We start from the raw sequence: 18572 nt of genomic DNA on the forward strand, positions 1-18572 counted from the left end.
AGAGTTCTTTCTAGGTCTGTGAAATATGCTGTTTGTATTTTAATGGGGAGTGCATTGAATCTATAGATTGCGTTGGGTAGTATGGACATTTTAATGATGTTGATTCTACCAATCTATGAACATGGTATGTTCTTCCATCTGTTTACGTCTTCCTCTATCTCTTTTTACAGTGTCCTGTAGTTTTCCGTGTATAAGACTTTTACCTCCTTAGTTAAGTTTATTCCTAGGTATCTTAATTTTTTTGGTGTGATGGTAAATGGGATTGCTTTTTTAGTCTCTCTTTCTGTTAAGTTCACTATTGGTGTATAGAAATGCCATAGATTTCTTGTCGTTAATTTTGTATCCTGCTACAATGCTGAATTCATTTATTAAGTCTATTAGTTTTTTGACGGAGTCTTTCAGGTTTTTTATGTTCAATATCATGTCATCTGCAAATAAGGACAGCTTTACTTCTTCTTTTCCAATTTGGATGCCTTTTATTTCTTCTTCTTGTCTAATTGCAATAGGTAATACTTCCAGTACTATGTCAAACAGGAGTAGTGAGAGTGGGCATCCCTGTCTTGTTCCTGTTCTTAGGGGAAATGGTTTTACTTTTTGCCCATTGAGTATGATGTTTGCTGTGGGTTTATCATATATAGCTTTTATTATGTTGAGGTATGATCCTTCTATTCCCACCTTGTTGAGAGTTTTTATCAAGAAAGGGTGCTGGATTTTGTCAAATGCTTTTTCTGCGTCTATTTATATGACTGTGATTTTTATCTCTCAATTTGTTTATGTTATGTATCACGTTTATTGATTTGCAGATATTGTACCATCCTTGCATTCCTGGGATAAATCCTACTTGGTCATGTTGTATGATCTTTCTGATGTACTGCTGGAGCCGATTTGATAGAATTTTGTTGAGGATTGTGGCATCTATATTCATGAGGGTTATTGGTCTGTAATTCTCTTTCATTGTGTTGTCTTTATCTGGTTTTGGTATTAGGGTGATGCTGGTTTCATAGGAGTTTGGAAGTGTTCCTTCTTCTTGAATTTTTTGGAATAGTCTGAGGAGGATAGGTTTTAGTTCTTCCTTGAATGTTTGGTAAAACTCTCCTGTGAAGCCGTCTGGCCCCGGGCTTTTGTATGCCAGAAGCTTTTTGATGACTGCTTCAATTTCTTTCATAGTTACTGGCTTGTTGAGCTGTTTTGATTCTTCATGATTGAGTTTTGGAAGGTTACATTTTTCTAGGAATATGTCCATTTCCTCCAGGTTGTCCAGTTTGTTGGAATAGAGTTGTTCATAGTATTTTGTAACAATCCTTTGTAATTCAGTGGGGACTGTTGTTATTTCACCTCTTTCATTTCTGATTTTGTTTATTTGGGTCCTCTCTTTGCTTCTTGGTGAGCCTGGCTAGAGGTTCATCAATCTTGTTTATCCTTTCAAAGAACAAGCTCTTGGTTTTATTGATCTTTTGTATTGTTTCTTTGGTCTCTATGTCATTTATCTCCGCTCTGATCTTTATTATTTCCTTCCTTCTGCTTACACTGGGCTTTTCTTCTTGCTCTTTTCTAACTCTTTGAGTTGTAAGGTTCAGTAACTTATTACCATTGTTTCTTGTTTTTTTGCAGTAGTCTTGTAGAGCTATGAACTTCCCTCTCAGGACAGCTTTCGCTGTGTCTCATAGATTTTGGATTGTTGTGTTTTCATTGTCATTTGTTGCCATGATGTTTTTTATTCCTTCCTTGATCTCTCTGGTAACCCAGTCATTGTTTAATAGCATGCTGTTTAGTCTCCATGTGTTTGATTTCTTTGGATTGTTTTCATTGTAGTTGATTTCCAGTTTTATGCCACTGTGATCTGAGAAGATGCTTTATACGATTTCTATCTTCTTGAATTTGGAGAGATGTTGCCTATGTCCTAACATATGGTCTATCTTTGAAAAGGACCCATGTGCACTTGAGAAGAATGTATATTCTGTGGCTTTGAGGTGAAATGTTCTGAAGATGTTGATTAATTCCATCTGGTCTAGTGAGTCATTTAGGATTGATGTGTCTTTGCTGACTTTTTGTTTAGAGGATTTGTCCAATGGTGATAGTGGAGTATTAAAGTCTTCTATTATGATTGTATTGCTGTCAATCTCTCCTTTGATATCTTCCAGGAGTTTCTGTATGTATTTTGGCGCTCATGTATTGGGTGTGTATATGTTTACCATAGTTATTTCTTCTTGTTGGATTTCTCCCTTTAGTATTATGAAGTGGCCTTCATTATCTCTTGTTATGTCCTTCACTTTGAGATCTAATTTGTCAGATATAAGTATTGCAACCCCAGATTTTTTTTCATTTCCGTTCACCTGGAAAACCTTTTTCCATCCCTTCACTCTCAGTCTGTATGTGTCTTTTTTTCTGAGGTGGGTTTCCTGTAGACAGCAGATATATGTGTTTTGTTTTCTTATCCAATCTGGTACTCTATGTCTTTTGATTGGGGCATTCAATCCATTTACATTTAAAGTTATTATTGATACGTACTTATTTGTTGCTATTTTTATTCTTTACCCCTGTGTTCCTACTTTGCTTCCTATTTCTTTTTCTTTTCTTTTCTTTTCTTTTTTCTTTTTTTTACAGAAGAACCTTTAGCATTTCTTGCATTGCTGGTTTGGTGGTGATAAATTCCCTTAGTCCTTTTTTGTCTGTGAAGCTCCTGATTTCACCTTCAATTTTGATTGATAGCCTTGCTGGGTACAGTATTCTTGGATTCAGACCCTTCCTTTGCATGACTTTGTATATTTCATTCCATTTCCTTCTGGCCTGATGAGTTTCTGTTAAGAAATCAGTTGTTAGTCTGATGGGGGTTCCTTTGTATATAACTTTCTGTCTCTCTCTGGCCGCTTTTAAGATTCTTACTTTGTCATTGATGTTTGCCAATTTAATTATAATGTGCCTTGGTGTCAGTCTTTTGGGGTTCATTCTGCTTGGTACTCTGTGAGCTTCTTGGATTTGTGTGGGTTTTTTCTTCCCTATATCAGGGAAGTTTTCTGTCATTATTTCTTCAAACAGGTTTTCTATTCCTTGCTCAGTTTCCTTTCCTTCTGGAACCCCTATTGTGCAGATGTTGTTTTGTTTCATGTTGTCCCAAAGTTCCCTTAGGCTCTCCTCCTGCTTTCTAATTTTTTTTTTTTGCTAGAAGCTGCTCTAATTGGGTATTTTTTCCATCTTGTCTTCTAGCTCACTTATGCAGTCCTCTGCTTCTTCTAGTCTACTTTTGATGCTTTCTATTGAGTTCTTTACAGCAGTGATGTCATTTTTCATTTCTTCTTGGTTCTTCTTCATTTCCTCTTGGTTCTTACTCATATTGTTGAATTTGTTTTCCATTCTTTTCACCCACCTTGTGACCATTTCTCTGAATTCTTTCTCTGATAAGTTGCTTGCCTCTAACTCGTTTACTTCCTTTTCTGGTGATTCCTGCTTTTCTTTCCTAATGGGGCTGTTTCTTTGTCTCCCCATGGTCTCTCTTCTCTGGATGTCTGGTTATGTAGTTCTCTCTCTCCTGCATTGATTTAAAGGCACAAAATAAAACACCACCAGGTACAACACACAAGGCACAGATCAGAATTGTATTCACGATATTAATAACCTCCAATGAAGGTGACCACCAGAGAAAGACAAATTAGGGGATAGGAGAGGAAGATAAAGAGTAAAAAGAAAGAACAAAAAAAGGAGTGTGAAAATGAACTTGGGAAAGGATAAAAAGAAAAAAAAATTAAGAGAGACAAGAATGATACTAAGAGAGAAAAGGGGAACAAACTATATATATGGGGAGTAAACTCCAATAGAACAACCTCTAATCCCAGCAAATGCCAGCAACACGAACCTGGAGATTAATACAAACTACAACACCACCTAATATCAAGTGAGGCAAGGGAAAACAGAAGTGAAAAACAAACAAAAACAAAGCAAACAAAAGAACCAACCAAACAAAAAAAAAAAGTATAAGCAAAACAATCTCACAAAAAAGCATAAAAATTCAATCTAATCAACATTCAAGCATACAACCACAAAAGGACAGAGAGAAAAACAATTTTTAAGACAGTGTAGAGAGAGGTGTGTATGGACTTGGAGCAGGGGGTTGGAAATTAGATATATAAGTAGCATGAAATTTTAGCAGAGGGTAAACAGAAATAGTAGGGAAAATCTAAAGCCGGAAAGGGTTAAGATAAACAGGAGACCAAAAGGGGAAAGGTTAGGAAGAGAGTGATGGCATAAGTTAGTGTTCAGATAGGATAAAACAATGCTAAAGGAAAGATTCAAATAGAATGTAGGACACTAATCCAAAAATAAAACAAAGAGAAAGTCAAATGACACTTAAAAAAAAAAGGTAAAATAATAGTAATAATAATGCTGATTGAAAATAAAAATATAATAATTAAAAAGGTGAAAATCGAGTGAGGAAAAAGAAAAAAAATTAGTTTCTTAAGTAAAAGATGCTTTTACTTTAAATTTTAAAAAAATTTAAAAAAGAAGAAGAAAATGTGCAGTAGTGGCGGTCATTCACTTCCTCTATTGTTCTGTTTGGTATGCCTGTTTCCCTGTCTAGTCATTATTACAGTTCCCTGCGTTTCACTGCTCCTCAGTGTTGTAAGCCAGTCCTGATTTTTAAGCAGGCGGTGTCTTAATTTCTTGTATTTATTTTTGATTACACCAGAGACAATTTGTGTTTCAGCCCCTGGGTGGCTGTGTTTCTGGATTGACTTCCGAGCCTCTCTAGCTTTTTTTTTTTCCCTACGGCTCTCACTACCGGTTTGTGGAAGTGTGCGCCTCAGAGCTGCCTCTCAGATGGTCACTCCCAGCTCCGCTCCCCAGGTTCCGGAGAAACAACTTCCCCCTGCAGTCTCTCAGGGTATTCCCCAACTGAGTTTTCCTATGTATTGGGCTTAGTAATCAGAATCGGAAAAAGCCCAAGTTGCGGACAGTGGGTCTGCGCACAAGACTAAGCAGCATGCACTCCTTTGAAATTCTTAGTCCGACCCTCCTCTTCAGGTTAAAATGGGTTGCTTTTTAGAGATCCCTTCTGTTAGCAGCTCAGAGGACTCCCTTCCACATTCATGGATCATGGCAGCCCCAACAGCCACGGACTTTTCTAGGCACAGACTTCCCAGGTCCTGCAGTTCCCATCACTCATGCGTTTCTCTCTCCCGCCACCGGGAGGAGAAACCTCACTTTATCCCAGGTGAAATCTGACCTTTCCTTGGTGCAGTGAAGAGTTCCTTTGAATCCGTGTGTTTGCGCAGATTGGGGACTGGTGTTCTGGTGCTCACAGCTGTTCAGTGTTCACCGTTGTTGTGGAAAATCAGACTTCCGATAAAATCCTCCTTCCCTTGCAAAATGGCGAGGTTTCCCCCTCTGAGCCCATAGCTCTGGGAGGGGACCCAGCCACTGTGGGTGCTGCACAGTCAGGGGAACCCTGCCTAGCACTACCCCACCTTCTCCTGGAGTTCAGCTGTCCCCTAGCTTGCTAACAAACACTCCCCGTGCGAACCTTAGCTGCTCTTTCCCTCTGCTCCAGGACCAGGCTCGGAACATGTCTCTTTTCTGCTGCCATTTTCTCCGTCCTCATACACTTTAAATATATACAATTTTTGTTTGTTGATTATATCTCAGTAACACTGAAAAATAGAGTAAATGAGGAAGACGGAAGGATAAGAGTAGATTCTTTTGCAATGCAGTCTTGGGAGAGAAAGAGAAAGACTTTGAATGATATTTATGAATCTGTTGGTGGGGAGGACATATCCAATGTCTGATGGAGATGGTGGGAAGTCATCATGAGTAAAAGCAAGACTCTCTGGAGAAATGAAGAGTAAGGTAAAGTACAACCAGTAGGCAAACATAAAGAGTAGTCTCTCAGAGAACTGTCCATCAAGAATATTAAGTAAATTGTGTTTAAGTGCTTTCATCTAACAACTAATTTAATAAACACTGCTTCAAACACTGCTCCAATGGTTTTACAAGTATCAGTAAGATTTTAAAATGTATTTTTATTGATTTCAGGGAGGAAGGGAGAGGGAGAGAGAGATAGAAACATCAATGATGAGAATCATTGATCAGCTGCCTCCTGCACACCTCACTCTAGAGATCAAGGACACAATCCGGTCATGTGCCCTGACTGGGAATCAAACTGTGACCTTCTGGTTCATAGGTCAATGCTCAACCACTGAGCCATGCCATCCAGGATACAAGCATCAATAACTTAACCTTTTGCACTGGGATGTCCAGTGTGACTCGACATGGTTAGCATCGGTAGCAACTCTTTTTATACTCTTTGAATGTATCAATAATTTGATATATAAAAAAGTCCAAATAAATAAGTTTGTATGAAAAGAAACTCCAGTTTTTTATTCTACTGTCGCGCTTTGTAAAATCTGGGGTATTTAAAAAATTAAATCCTGAGTAGAATAAAGGAATCGAGAAAAAAGCAAGTGAGTGCAAAGGGTTAATCATTACAACATCCTATGAGATAAGTAAAATTATTCTATATAATAAAAGCCCAGTGTCTGAATGGCAGAACGACCAGAATGACCAGTCGACCAGTCGCTATGATGTGCACTGACCACCAGGGGGCAGATGTTCAATGCAGGAGCTGCCCCTTGGTGGTCAGTGCACTACCACAGTGGGAGCACTGCTTGGCTGACAGGGATGAGTGGCTGCTTCCACTGCGAACCCTGGGCTGACAGGCAGGAACCTGGGCTGCAGTCATTGCCTCCTTGCCCCAGGCTCTTCCTCCTCACTCCTTGCTGCCTCCTCTAGATGCCAGCAGGCTGCACAGCACCACTGCAGGGCTCACAGAGCTGACCCTGGAGGTGGGTTTGTGGTCGCCGCATGACTGAGGCCTACTCCACTGCCTCTCAGTGCTATTGTCCCTGGGCCCAGCCCAAACCGGGTCCCCTGGAGAGGTGAGTGCTCCAGCTTCATGGAAGATGCTGGACCAGGGAGCAGCCACTCAGCGGGTGGGTCCACAGCCGCTCAGCTGACCTGGATGAGCGGTGCTCCCACAGCGGGCCAATCGCCACAGGCCACGCCCCCCACCAGTGCTTGATTCCTGTGCACCAGGCCTCTGGTATCCCCATAAAAATATGAGTGAACTCAGAAACAAGTGCTTGCTCTTTACTACTCCACTCTAATCTGTATAAGGCATTAGCAAACTTTTTCCAAAAAGCCAAATAGTAAATATAACTGGCACTGCATCTCTCTCTCAACTACTAAACTCAGCTATCTATACTAATAATAAAGGAATATGCAAATTATCTGGGACTCTGTCACGTAATGACCAATCAGGATGGGGGTGGGGTGGGGCCACGGCAGAGAGCTCTCAGCACACTGCGCTGGGGTCCAAAGGGCACGGAGAGGAAGGGAGAGCAGGTAGGCAGTTGGGGTGATCAGGCCAGGAGGGGAGCAAAGATAGGCAGTTAGGGGAATCAGGCCAGGAGGGGAGAGCAGTTAGGGGTATCAGGCCTGCATCGGAGAGCAGTTAGGCAGTTAGGGGGATCAGGCCTGGAGGGGAGAGCAGTTAGGGGGATCAGGCCGGCAGGGGAGAACATTTAGGGCCATCAGGCTGGCAGGGGAGCAGTTAGGGGTATCAGGCAGGCAGGCAGGTGAGCAGTTAGGAGCCAGTGGTTCTGGATTGCGAGAGGGATCCCAGATTGGAGAGGGTGCAGGCTGGGCTGGGGAAAACCCCCATGCACGAATTTCATGCACTGGGCCTCTAGTTGTATTATAAAAGTAGAAATAGACAATGTGTAAATAAATTATCATGACCATGTTTTAATAAAACTTTCTCTTTTTAATTTTCTTTATTGATTAAAGTATTACATATGTGTCCTTATCACCCCATTTCCCCCCAACCCCACCCCAACTCATGCCCTCATCTCCCTGGTGTCTGTGTCCATTGGTTATGCTTATATGCATGCATTAAAATCCTTTGGTTGATGTCTCACCCCTGCCCTCCCCTACCTTTCCTCTGAGGTTTGACAGTCTGATTGATGCTTCTGTCTCTAGATCTGTTTTTGCTCATCAGTTTATGTTGTTCATTATATTCCACAAATGAGTGAGATCATGTGATATTTATCTTTCTCTGACTGACTTATTTCACTTAGCATAATGCTCTCCAGATCCGTCCATGCTGTTGCAAATGGTAGGAGTTCCTTCCTTTTTAGAGCAGAGTATTATTCCATTGTGTAGATGTACCACTGTTTTCTAATCCACTCACCTGCTGATGGGCACTTAGGCTATTTCCAAATCTCAGCTATGGTAAATTGTGCTGCTATGAACATAGGGGTGCATATATCTTTTCTGATTGGTGTTTCTAGTTGTTTGGGATATATTCCTAGAAGTGGGATCACTGGGTCAAATGGGAGTTCCATTTTTAATTTTTTTGAGGAAACGCCATACTGTCTTCCACAGTGGCTGCACCAGTCTGCATTCCCACAAGCAGTGCATGTGAGTTCCTTTTTCTCCACACATTCACCAGCATTTGTCATTTGTTGATTAGTTGATGATAGCCATTCTGACAGGTGTGAGATGGTACCTCATTGTCGTTTTGATTTGCATCTTTCGGATGATTAGTGACTTTGAGAATGTTGGTTTCCCTTCAGAATAAAACTTTCTTTACAAATAAAGTAAATGAAGGATGGAGGGCAGATTTGACCCTAGGGTCATAGTTTGTAGACCTGTGATTTATATTTATATTATTACAGAAAACCGGAGAAGAACCAAGCAACGCTTAGAGAGATGAAGTTACATTTATTATTATTATTATGCGCGGGCCCAGAGGAAAAGGTCTCTCAAATTCTGGGCCCCAACATGGAGGAACTTTCCCTATTTATATGTTTTTACCTTCTTTGTCTCCCAAATATGGGGTGTTTCCAGCCCCCTTTGCAAGTTCTTAAAGAGCCCCTATGTGCTGGGGCCTTGAGACCTCAACCAAAGGCCTGGCCTGGCCTGGTGCCAGCACTGATAACTTCATCCAGGGAAGGTTTAATGGCCTCTCTGAAGTGGGAGTAATCTTATTTTCCTTATTATTTAAGCAAGCAAGCATTTAAAGAAGCCAAATAGCAGGGTTAAAATTTCAAACAGCAGTTTTTATATAAGATGGATGCTTCAATATGGCATAGGAGAACTTGGTCTGAGGCACATACTGTCAAAATACAAAGCTATTGGTGGTAGATAATGGGATTTTTCACTTTCTGTCAGGCATTTTGGTCTTTTAAATCTGTATCACTGAGGCAGTTTCTTTAGGTGTGCAACATGTCCAAGAAACATAGCAATTTATGAGAGCCAACCAGACTCTTTGCCTCAAAAAGGAGCCCTCAAGAGAGGATCCCAAACATAACCTACAATAGGATAGGGAAGGAAGTGCAGGTCTGGTATCTTTAGACATGTCCTAAGACTCTCCACACCAAATTGTAAAGGCAGAACATATCAGAATCACCCATCATAAGAACAGTGTCTTTTCAGAGGGTATTTGATGCAAAGAATGAGAGAGTAGCATTCATATATTGTTTGTTTGTTATTTTCACAAATTTTCAGCATAGACGTTGTGTAAATTAACTTTCTCTTACATTCTATGTTTGATAGTTACCACTTGAAGTGCCCTAATCAGGAATAAATACTCCAGAGGTGGATAGTTAGTGTCTCAAGGACCCTATTTCAGAGGCCGTCACTACATAGCTACTACAAACCTTCCTAATACAGGTATATAATCTACACGAGAGGTTTGGTTCGTTAGCATGAGGATATGTGGTTGTCTAGAAAGCATTTACCTCAAGACTTTTCTGAAGGAGTTTGAAACATCTGTCAAGACCAGCAGCTTTACCAGTACACATCTGAAGTAGCACCCTAGATCTAGAACTCTGTTCTTTTGGATCTATATGATGGCACTAAATAAGGAATTCTGTCACCTGAGCCCATGAACATGATAATAGACTCTGCCTTGCAGAGAATTTTTCATATGAAGTGCTCTGACTATGTGCCTAGAGGTCCTAATGGGACAGAAATAGGAACTGATTACAGAAATATGTCATGCAACTGTGTCTGTGCCTGCTCATTAATAATGTTTGCACATGTGCTAGAATGTGGTCTGAGACTTGCTTTCATTATAACATACAACCTGGTAACAAGTTTATAGATAAGGAGATATATAGCTCCCATGCACCTTTAATTTTCTGAAGTTATATCTACCAAGAAACCATGCTAATTGTTTGACTGATAGGCTAACTTATGTCAGGTTACAAAGATGTGTCCATTAGTTTACACAGAGTATCTTTTGTGCAAGTTGTTTTATTCTGTGCCATGGTAGGTAACAAAGACACAGAAAACATGGACCCTATCCTCCAGGAAATCAGTTTGATAATGTAGGGAAAAGGAAATGTAGTGAGCATATTTTAATATTTTCTAAGGATTGCTATTTTCAGACTTTGCATTGGCTTTTAACTCAATTTATAGAGCACTTTTCAGCCACATTGATATACATGCATTTTCACCAATCTCGTTTTACAGCTGAGGAAACTAGAAAATGAAAAATTATAAATACAGCTCAAGTCTATTTTCCTAAAGCCTTCATGTATTTATTAGTAAGAATGATTACAGAAGTAAGTAGGAGGACATACAGAGGATTGCAAGCAAGTTGTAGTGGACTGGCAGAATAGAAAAATAATTCAGGAAACAAGATTCTTATCCAAATTGAGCTTGAAATCCCTATTACATAACCAATCACAAACAAAAACATGCTCAAAAGCATTGACTAAATTTTCTCCAAAGAAAATCCACTCAAGTACAAAGTGCAAGCTGTAAACAATTGAGCTGCCATAATAAATCAGTCTTTGCATGGGTATACACATCTGACTTCCATGTGGCACATATTGAAACCAGAAACTGACTACTGTATAATCATAATTGTAATTATGATCCTGAAATCTAATAGTGTAATTCAAAAGGATTTTAATTGTGAGCCCAGTCTTGCATTTTAATCCAATCAGTTTCATCTTGAAAGGACCATCAGTAATGGAGACATAGATCTGAAGATCTGAGATCGCTCTCTCTCTCTCTCTCTCTCTCTCTCTCTCTCTCACTCTCACACACACACACACACACACACACACACACACACACTCACACACACACCTATTCTCTGTTTAATTTTTCTGTCATACTAGCCAGAATATAGGGCATGTTAACATTAAGCAGTAGCCCTGGAATCCTCTGTCACCCCTTAAAACTTAGCTGGGAAAGATAATGGCATTGATTATGCAGTGACAATAACATTGTAATTCTCCAAATCTATTGAAATAGTGAAGAAGGTACAGTTGCCTGGCTTTGATACAATCCTCCTATCTTAATGAAAATAAAAATTACAACAGATCTGCGGTGGTAGCCATTATGCTCAGGAAGATTCTCATGATAACTTACTCAGTCTCTTCCCAGGACTCAAAAGAAAAAAAAAAAGTTAATGCTCCAGCTTCACAGGCATACAAAAATACTTCCAGCCATGGAGTTAGTCTTTGGAGTCACATAATGACTTCCAATACAGCAGTAAACAAAGTCACAGACTAGTGTTTATGAGTCAGGGTTTCCAGCTACTAGAATGCCAGTCAAACTCAAAGTCTTATTTGTAGCTTTCCAAACCAATGATGACACCACATATCCCTCATTTGTGTTTTTGAGAATCCCTAGCACTTGGAGAACAACTATAGCAGCATCCACTCCTGACCCCACTCTGATATTGAATGAGCAGTCTCTCCACCTGTCCCCTCATTCTCTCCTGCATCCAGACTCTTAGTGTATACTCCCTTCTCTTCCCTTCCTCTATTTCCACACTCAAACACACAGGCATAGCATATTGTGATTTTTTAAATGTATCTTTATTGTGCCTTTTTTTTTCCATTGACCCCCTCTACCATGCACCTGTCCCTCCCAGGATTCCACCACACTATTGTCTGTGTCCATGGTCTATGCATAATTATATATTTAAAATTCAAGTGACTGGAATGACCAGAATGAACAGTTGCTTTGACATGCACTGTGGCCCCAATCAGTCCCCACCTCACCACCGCCCCCCCCTTCCCTCTGAGATTCATCAGTTTGTTCCATGTTTCTATGTCTCTCGATCTATTTTGTTCATCAGTTTATTTTATTCATTAGCTTCCATATATGAGTGAGATCATGTGATACTTGTCTTTCTCTGACTGGCTTATTTCACTTAGCATAATAAGCTCCAGGTCCCTCCATGCTGTCTCAAAGTATAAGAGATCCTTCTTTTTTATAGCTGCATAGTATTCCATGGTATAATTGTACCACAGCTTTTTTATCCTCTCATCTGCTGATAGGCACTTGGGCTGTTTCCAGATCTTAGCTATTGTAAATAGGGCTGCTATGAACATAGAGGTGCATTTATTCTTTCTGATTGGTGTTTCAGGTTTCTTAGGATATATTTCTAGCAGTGGGATCACTGGGTCACATGGCAGTTCCATTTTTTTATTTTTTTGAAGAAACTCCATAATGTTTTCCATAATAGCTGCACTGGTCTGCATTCCAACCAACAGTGCACTAGGGTTCCCTTTTCTCCACATCCTCACTAGCACTTGTATTGTGATTTTATACCTTCTAAGAAAAGTCATTCCTTCCTACAAAATTATTGGAGAGCCCTTAGTATACCATAGAAAAATGTTACAGAGAAACTGTAGACACATACTTTTGTGTATCAACATAAAAGAATATGGATATTGAAAGATTAAAAAAATGTAAAAGATAATTGCCAAATGAAATTCTTCAAATAATTTGGAATGAAGTCCTTTGAATATGAATTTTATTTAACAGTAAATGGTGAGGCTGGCAGAGGGTGAGAGGGCAGGGACTGAATTCTATTAAATGCACACATAAATCCTCTCACTTAACCAACCAAATAGGCCTGAGATGGGAGAAAAGGGAGATGAAAATGAAGTTATAGGTAACACAAGAATAAAAAGTAAGGAACAAAAAGTATTGAACTGACAGCGATGGCGGCAGCCATGGCGGATGAATCGGTGGTGGCGGCAGAGGAGGAGGCGGTGGCGGCTGTGGCTGTGGTGGCTACGGGCTGAGGAGCAAGTTTCCGATTTAAAGCTGAGCTGTGAGGAAAATGGCGGCAGGTGGATCAAAATACTTGTTGAACAGCGGAATGAGACCAATAAAAATAAACTTCTACTTGAAAACCATTTGACTGGTTAGCCAGGAGAGAGAGAACTACATAACCAGACATTCAGAGAAGAGAGACCATGGGGAGACAAAGAAACAGCCCGCATATGAAAGAAAAGCAGGCATCACCAGAAAAGGAAGTAAACGAGTTAGAGGCCAGCAACCAATCAGAGAAAGAATTCAGAGAAATGGTCATAAGGTGGCTGATAAGAATGGAAGACAAATTCAACAATGTGAGTAAGAACCAAGAGGAAATGAAGAAGAACCAAGAAGAAATGAAAAATGACATCGCTGCTGTAAAGAACTCAATAGAAAGCATTAAGAGTAGACTAGAAGAAGGAGAGGACCACATCAGTGAACTAGAAGACAAGGTGGAAAAAAATACCCAATTAGAGCAGCTTCTAGAAAAAAAAAATTAAAAAGCAGGAGGAGAGCCTAGGGGAACTTTGGGACAACACAAAACAAAACAACATCCGCATAATCGGGGTCCCAGAAGGAGAGGAAACTTAGCAAGGAATAGAAAACCTGTTTGAAGAAATAATGACAGAAAACTTCCCTGATATAGGGAAGAAAAAACACACACAAATCCAAGAAGCTCACAGAGTACCAAGCAGAATGAACCCCAAAAGACTGACACCAAGGCACATTATAATTAAATTGGCAAACATCAACGACAAAGTAAGAATCTTAAAAGCGGCCAGAGAGAGACAGAAAGTTACATACAAAGGAACCCCCATCAGACTAACAACTGATTTCTTAACAGAAACTCATCAGGCCAGAAGGAAATGGAATGAAATTTACAAAGTCATGCAAAGGAAGGGTCTGAATCCAAGAATACTGTACCCAGCAAGGCTATCAATCAAAATTGAAGGTGAAATCAGGAGCTTCACAGACAAAAAAAAAGGACTAAGGAAATTTATTACCACCAAACCAGCAATGCAAGAAATGCTTAAGGGTCTTCTGTAACAAAAAAAGAAAAGAAATAGGAAGCGAAGAAGGAACACAGGGGTAAAGAATAAAAATGGCGACAAATAAGTACCTATCAATAATAACTTTAAATGTAAATGGATTAAATGTCCCAATCAAAAGACACAGGGTAATGGATTGGATAAGAAAACAAGACCCATATAGCTGCTGTCTACAAGAAACCCACCTCAGAAAAAAAGACGCACACAGACTGTGGGTGAAGGGATGGAAAAAGTTTTTCCAGGTGAATGGAAATGAAAAAAAAAAGCTGGGGTAGCAATACTTATATCTGACAAATTAGATCTCAAAGTGAAGGATATAATAAGAGATAAGGAAGGCCACTTCATAATACTAAAGGGAACATGCCAACAAGAAGAAATAACTCTGGTAACATATACGCATCCAATACAGGAGCACACAAATACATATGAAAACTCCTGGAGGATATCAAGGGAGAGATTGACAGCAATACACTCATAGTAGGAGACTTTAATACTCCACTATCACCATTGGACAAATGCTCTAAATAAAAAATCAGCTGAGAGAGAGGGGCGGGCGCCATTGTGCTTCGCTGCCGGCTGCTCTGCCTCCGCGTCCTCGCGCTCCGAGGAGGAAGGCGGCGGAGAGGGCGCAGTGAGCGGGTCGCGCCCCGTTCAGTACCAGCCCCGGAGCGGAGGTCCTGCACATCTGTATCACAATGGGGTCAGATTGTCTTAAGTCTCAATAGACTGAAAAACTCCAGGAGAAGGCGGGGGAGTGCTGGGCAGTGTTCCTCTGACCGCGCAGCACCCACAGGGGCTGGGTCCCCTCCTGGAGCTGCGGGCTCGCTGGGCGCCTCGCCATCTTGCAAGGAAAGAAGGATTTTAGTGGAAACCTGACTTTCCGCGACAACTGCAAACACTGAACTGCTGGGAGCACCAGACCACCGGTCCCCTATCAGCGCAAACACTCGGATTCAAAGAAACTCTTCACTGCACCACGGAAAGGTCAGATTTTGTCTGAAATAAGCTGCGGTTTCTAATCCCCGCGGTGGGTGAGGGAAGCGCTGGGTGAGGGAAGTGCGGCAGCCGCAGGACCGGCAGGAGCCGGGAGGTCTGTGCCTAGAAAAATCAGAGGCAGTTGGAACTGCCATGATCCGTGAATGAGGAGGGGGGTCTTCTGAGCTGCTAACAGAAGTGACCTCTTGAAAGCAACTCATTTTAATCTGACGAGGAGGGTCAGACTAAGAATTTTCAAAGGAGTGCAGGCTCCTTAGTCTGGGGCACAGACCCACGGTCCGCACACCTTGGCTCTTTCCGACTCTGATTGCTAAGCCCAATACAGAGGTAAACCCAGGTGGAAACCCTGAAAGACTGCAGGGGGAAGGTGTTTTTTCGGAACCTGGGGCCAGAGCTGCGTGTGACCATCAGAGAGGCAGCTCTGAGGCGCACACCTCCACAAACTGGTAGTGAGTGCCATAGAAGGGGGAAAAAAAAAAAAGAAAAAAGAGCTAGAGAGGCCCGGAAGTCAATTCAGAAACACTGCCACCCAGGGGCTGAAACGCTAATTGTCTCTGGTGTAATCAAAAATAAATACGAGAAATTAAGACAGGGCTGGCTTAAAAAGCAGGACTGGCTTCCAACACTGAGGAGCCCTGGAATGAAGCTGAACTGAAATACCGCCCAGACTGGGAAAAAGGCGTACCAAACAGAATAATAGAGGAAGTGAATGACAGCCGCTACTGCACATTTTAGTCTTCCTATTTTTTAATTTTCAATTCTTTTTTCAATTTTTTAATTTTTTTATTCTCATATTTTTTTATTTTCATTTTTTGCATCTTTTACTTAAGAAACTAATATTTTTTTCTTTTTCCTCACTTGATTTTTCACCTTTTTAATTATTACATTTTTATTTTCAATCAGCACTATTATTACTATTATTTTACTTTTTTTTTAATGTCATTAGATTTTCCCTTTCTTTTATTTTTGGATTAGTGTCCTACATTCGATTTGCATCTTTCCCTTACAATCGCTTTACCCTATCTCAAAGCTAAAATTATGCCATCACTCTCCTCCTAACCTTTCCCCTTTTGGTCCCCAGTTTATCTTAACCCTTTCTGGCTTTAGATTTTCCCTACTTTTTCAGTTTACTCCCTGCTAAAACTTCACCCTACTTATATATCTAATTCCCAACCCCCTGCTCCAAATCCATACAAACCTCTCTCTACGCTACCTTTAAAAAATTATTTTTCTCTCGGGCCTTTTGTTGTTGTTTGCTTGAATGTTGATTAGATTGAATTTTTATGCTTTTTTATGAGATTGTTTTGATTATTCTTTTTGTTGGTTTGGTTGGTTCTTTTGTTTGCTTTGTTTTTGTTTGTTTTTTACTTTTGTTTTCCCTTGCCTCACTTGATATTAGCTGCTGTTGCAGTTTGTATTAATCTCCAGGCTCGTGTTGCTGGAATTTGCTGGGAATAGTGGTTGTTCTAGTGGAGTTTACTCCCCATATATATAGTTTGTTCCCCTTTTCTCTCTTAGTATCATTCTTGTCTCTCTTACTTTTTTTTTCTTTTCTTTTTCTTTTCTGTTTTTTCTTTTCTTTCTTTCTGCTCTTTTCCCAAGTTCAGATTCACACTCTTTGTTGTTGTTTTTTTTCTTCGTTGTTGTTCTTTCTTTTTACTCTCCCTCTTCCACTCCTATTCCCTAATTTGTCTTTCTCTGGTGGTTACCTTTATTGGAGGTTATTAATATCGTGAATACAATTCTGTTCAGTGCCTTGTCTGTTGTGCCTGGTTGTGTTGTATTTTATACCTTTAAATCAACGCCAGAGAGAGAAATCTATATAACCAGACATCCGGAGAAGAGAGACCATGGGGAGACAAAGAAACAGCCCAAACAGGAAAGAGAAGCAGGCATCACCAGAAAAGGAAGTAAACGATTTAGAGGCAAACAACCTATCAGAGAAAGAATTCAGAGAAATGGTCATAAAGTGGCTGAAAAGGATGGAAGACAAATTCGACAATATGAGTAAGAACCAAGAAGAAATGAAGAAGAACCAAGAAGAAATGAAAAATGACATCGCTGCTGTAAAGAACTCAATAGAAAGCATCAAGAGTAGACTAGATGAAGCAGAGGACCGCATAAGTGAGCTAGAAGACAAGATGGAAAAAAATACCCAATTACAACAGCTTCTAGAAACAAAAATTAGAAAGATTGAGGAGAGCGTAAGGGAACTTCGGGACAATACAAAACAAAACAACATCAGGATAATAGGGGTGCCAGAAGGAAAGGAAACTGAGCAAGGAATAGAAAACCTGTTTGAAGAAATAATAACAGAAAACTTCCCTGATATAGGGAAGAAAAAACCCACACAAATCCAAGAAGCTCACAGAGTTCCAAGCAAAATGAACCCCAAAAGACCAACGCCAAGGCACATTATAGTTAAGTTGGCAAACACCAACGACAAAGTAAGAATCTTACAAGCGGCCAGAGAGAGACAGACAGTTACATACAAAGGAACCCCCATCAGACTAGCAACTGATTTCTCAACAGAAACTCATCAGGCCAGAAGGGAATGGAATGAAATATACCAAGTCATGCAAAGGAAGGGTCTAAATCCAAGAATACTGTACCCAGCAAGGCTATCAATCAAAATTGAAGGTGAAATCAGGAGCTTCAGAGACAAAAAAGGACTAAGGGAGTTTATCACCACCAAACCAGCAATGAAAGAAATGCTAAAGGGTCTGCTGTAAAAAAAAAAGAAAGAAAGAAATAGGAAGCAAAGAAGGTACACAGGGGTATAGAATAAAAATGGCGTCAAATAAGTACCTATCAATAATAACTTTAAATGTAAATGGATTGAATGCCCCAATCAAAAGACACAGGGTAACAGACTGGATAAGAAAACAAAACCCAGATATCTGCTGTCTACAGGAAACCCACCTCAAAAAAAAGGATGCATACAGACTGAGAGTAAAGGGATGGAAAAAGGTTTTCCAGGCAAATGGAAATGAAAAAAAAGCTGGGGTTGCAATACTTATATCTGACAAATTAGATCTCAAAGTGAAGGACATAACAAGAGATAATGAAGGCCACTTCATAATACTAAAGGGAGAAATCCAACAAGAAGAAATAACTCTGGTAAACATATATGCACCCAATACAGGAGCACCAAGATACATTAAAAAACTCCTGGAAGATATCAAAGGAGAGATTGACAGTAATACAATCATAGTAGGAGACTTCAATACCCCACTATCACCATTGGACAAATCCTCTAAACAAAAAATCAGCAAAGAAACATCAATCCTAAATGACTCACTAGAACAGATGGAATTAATCGACATCTTCAGAACATTTCACCCCAAAGCCACAGAATATACATTCTTCTCAAGTGCACATGGGTCATTTTCAAAGATAGACCATATG

The sequence above is a fragment of the Eptesicus fuscus genome, chromosome 1, assembly GCF_027574615.1.
Source record: "Eptesicus fuscus isolate TK198812 chromosome 1, DD_ASM_mEF_20220401, whole genome shotgun sequence".
Classification (NCBI taxonomy): domain Eukaryota; kingdom Metazoa; phylum Chordata; class Mammalia; order Chiroptera; family Vespertilionidae; genus Eptesicus; species Eptesicus fuscus.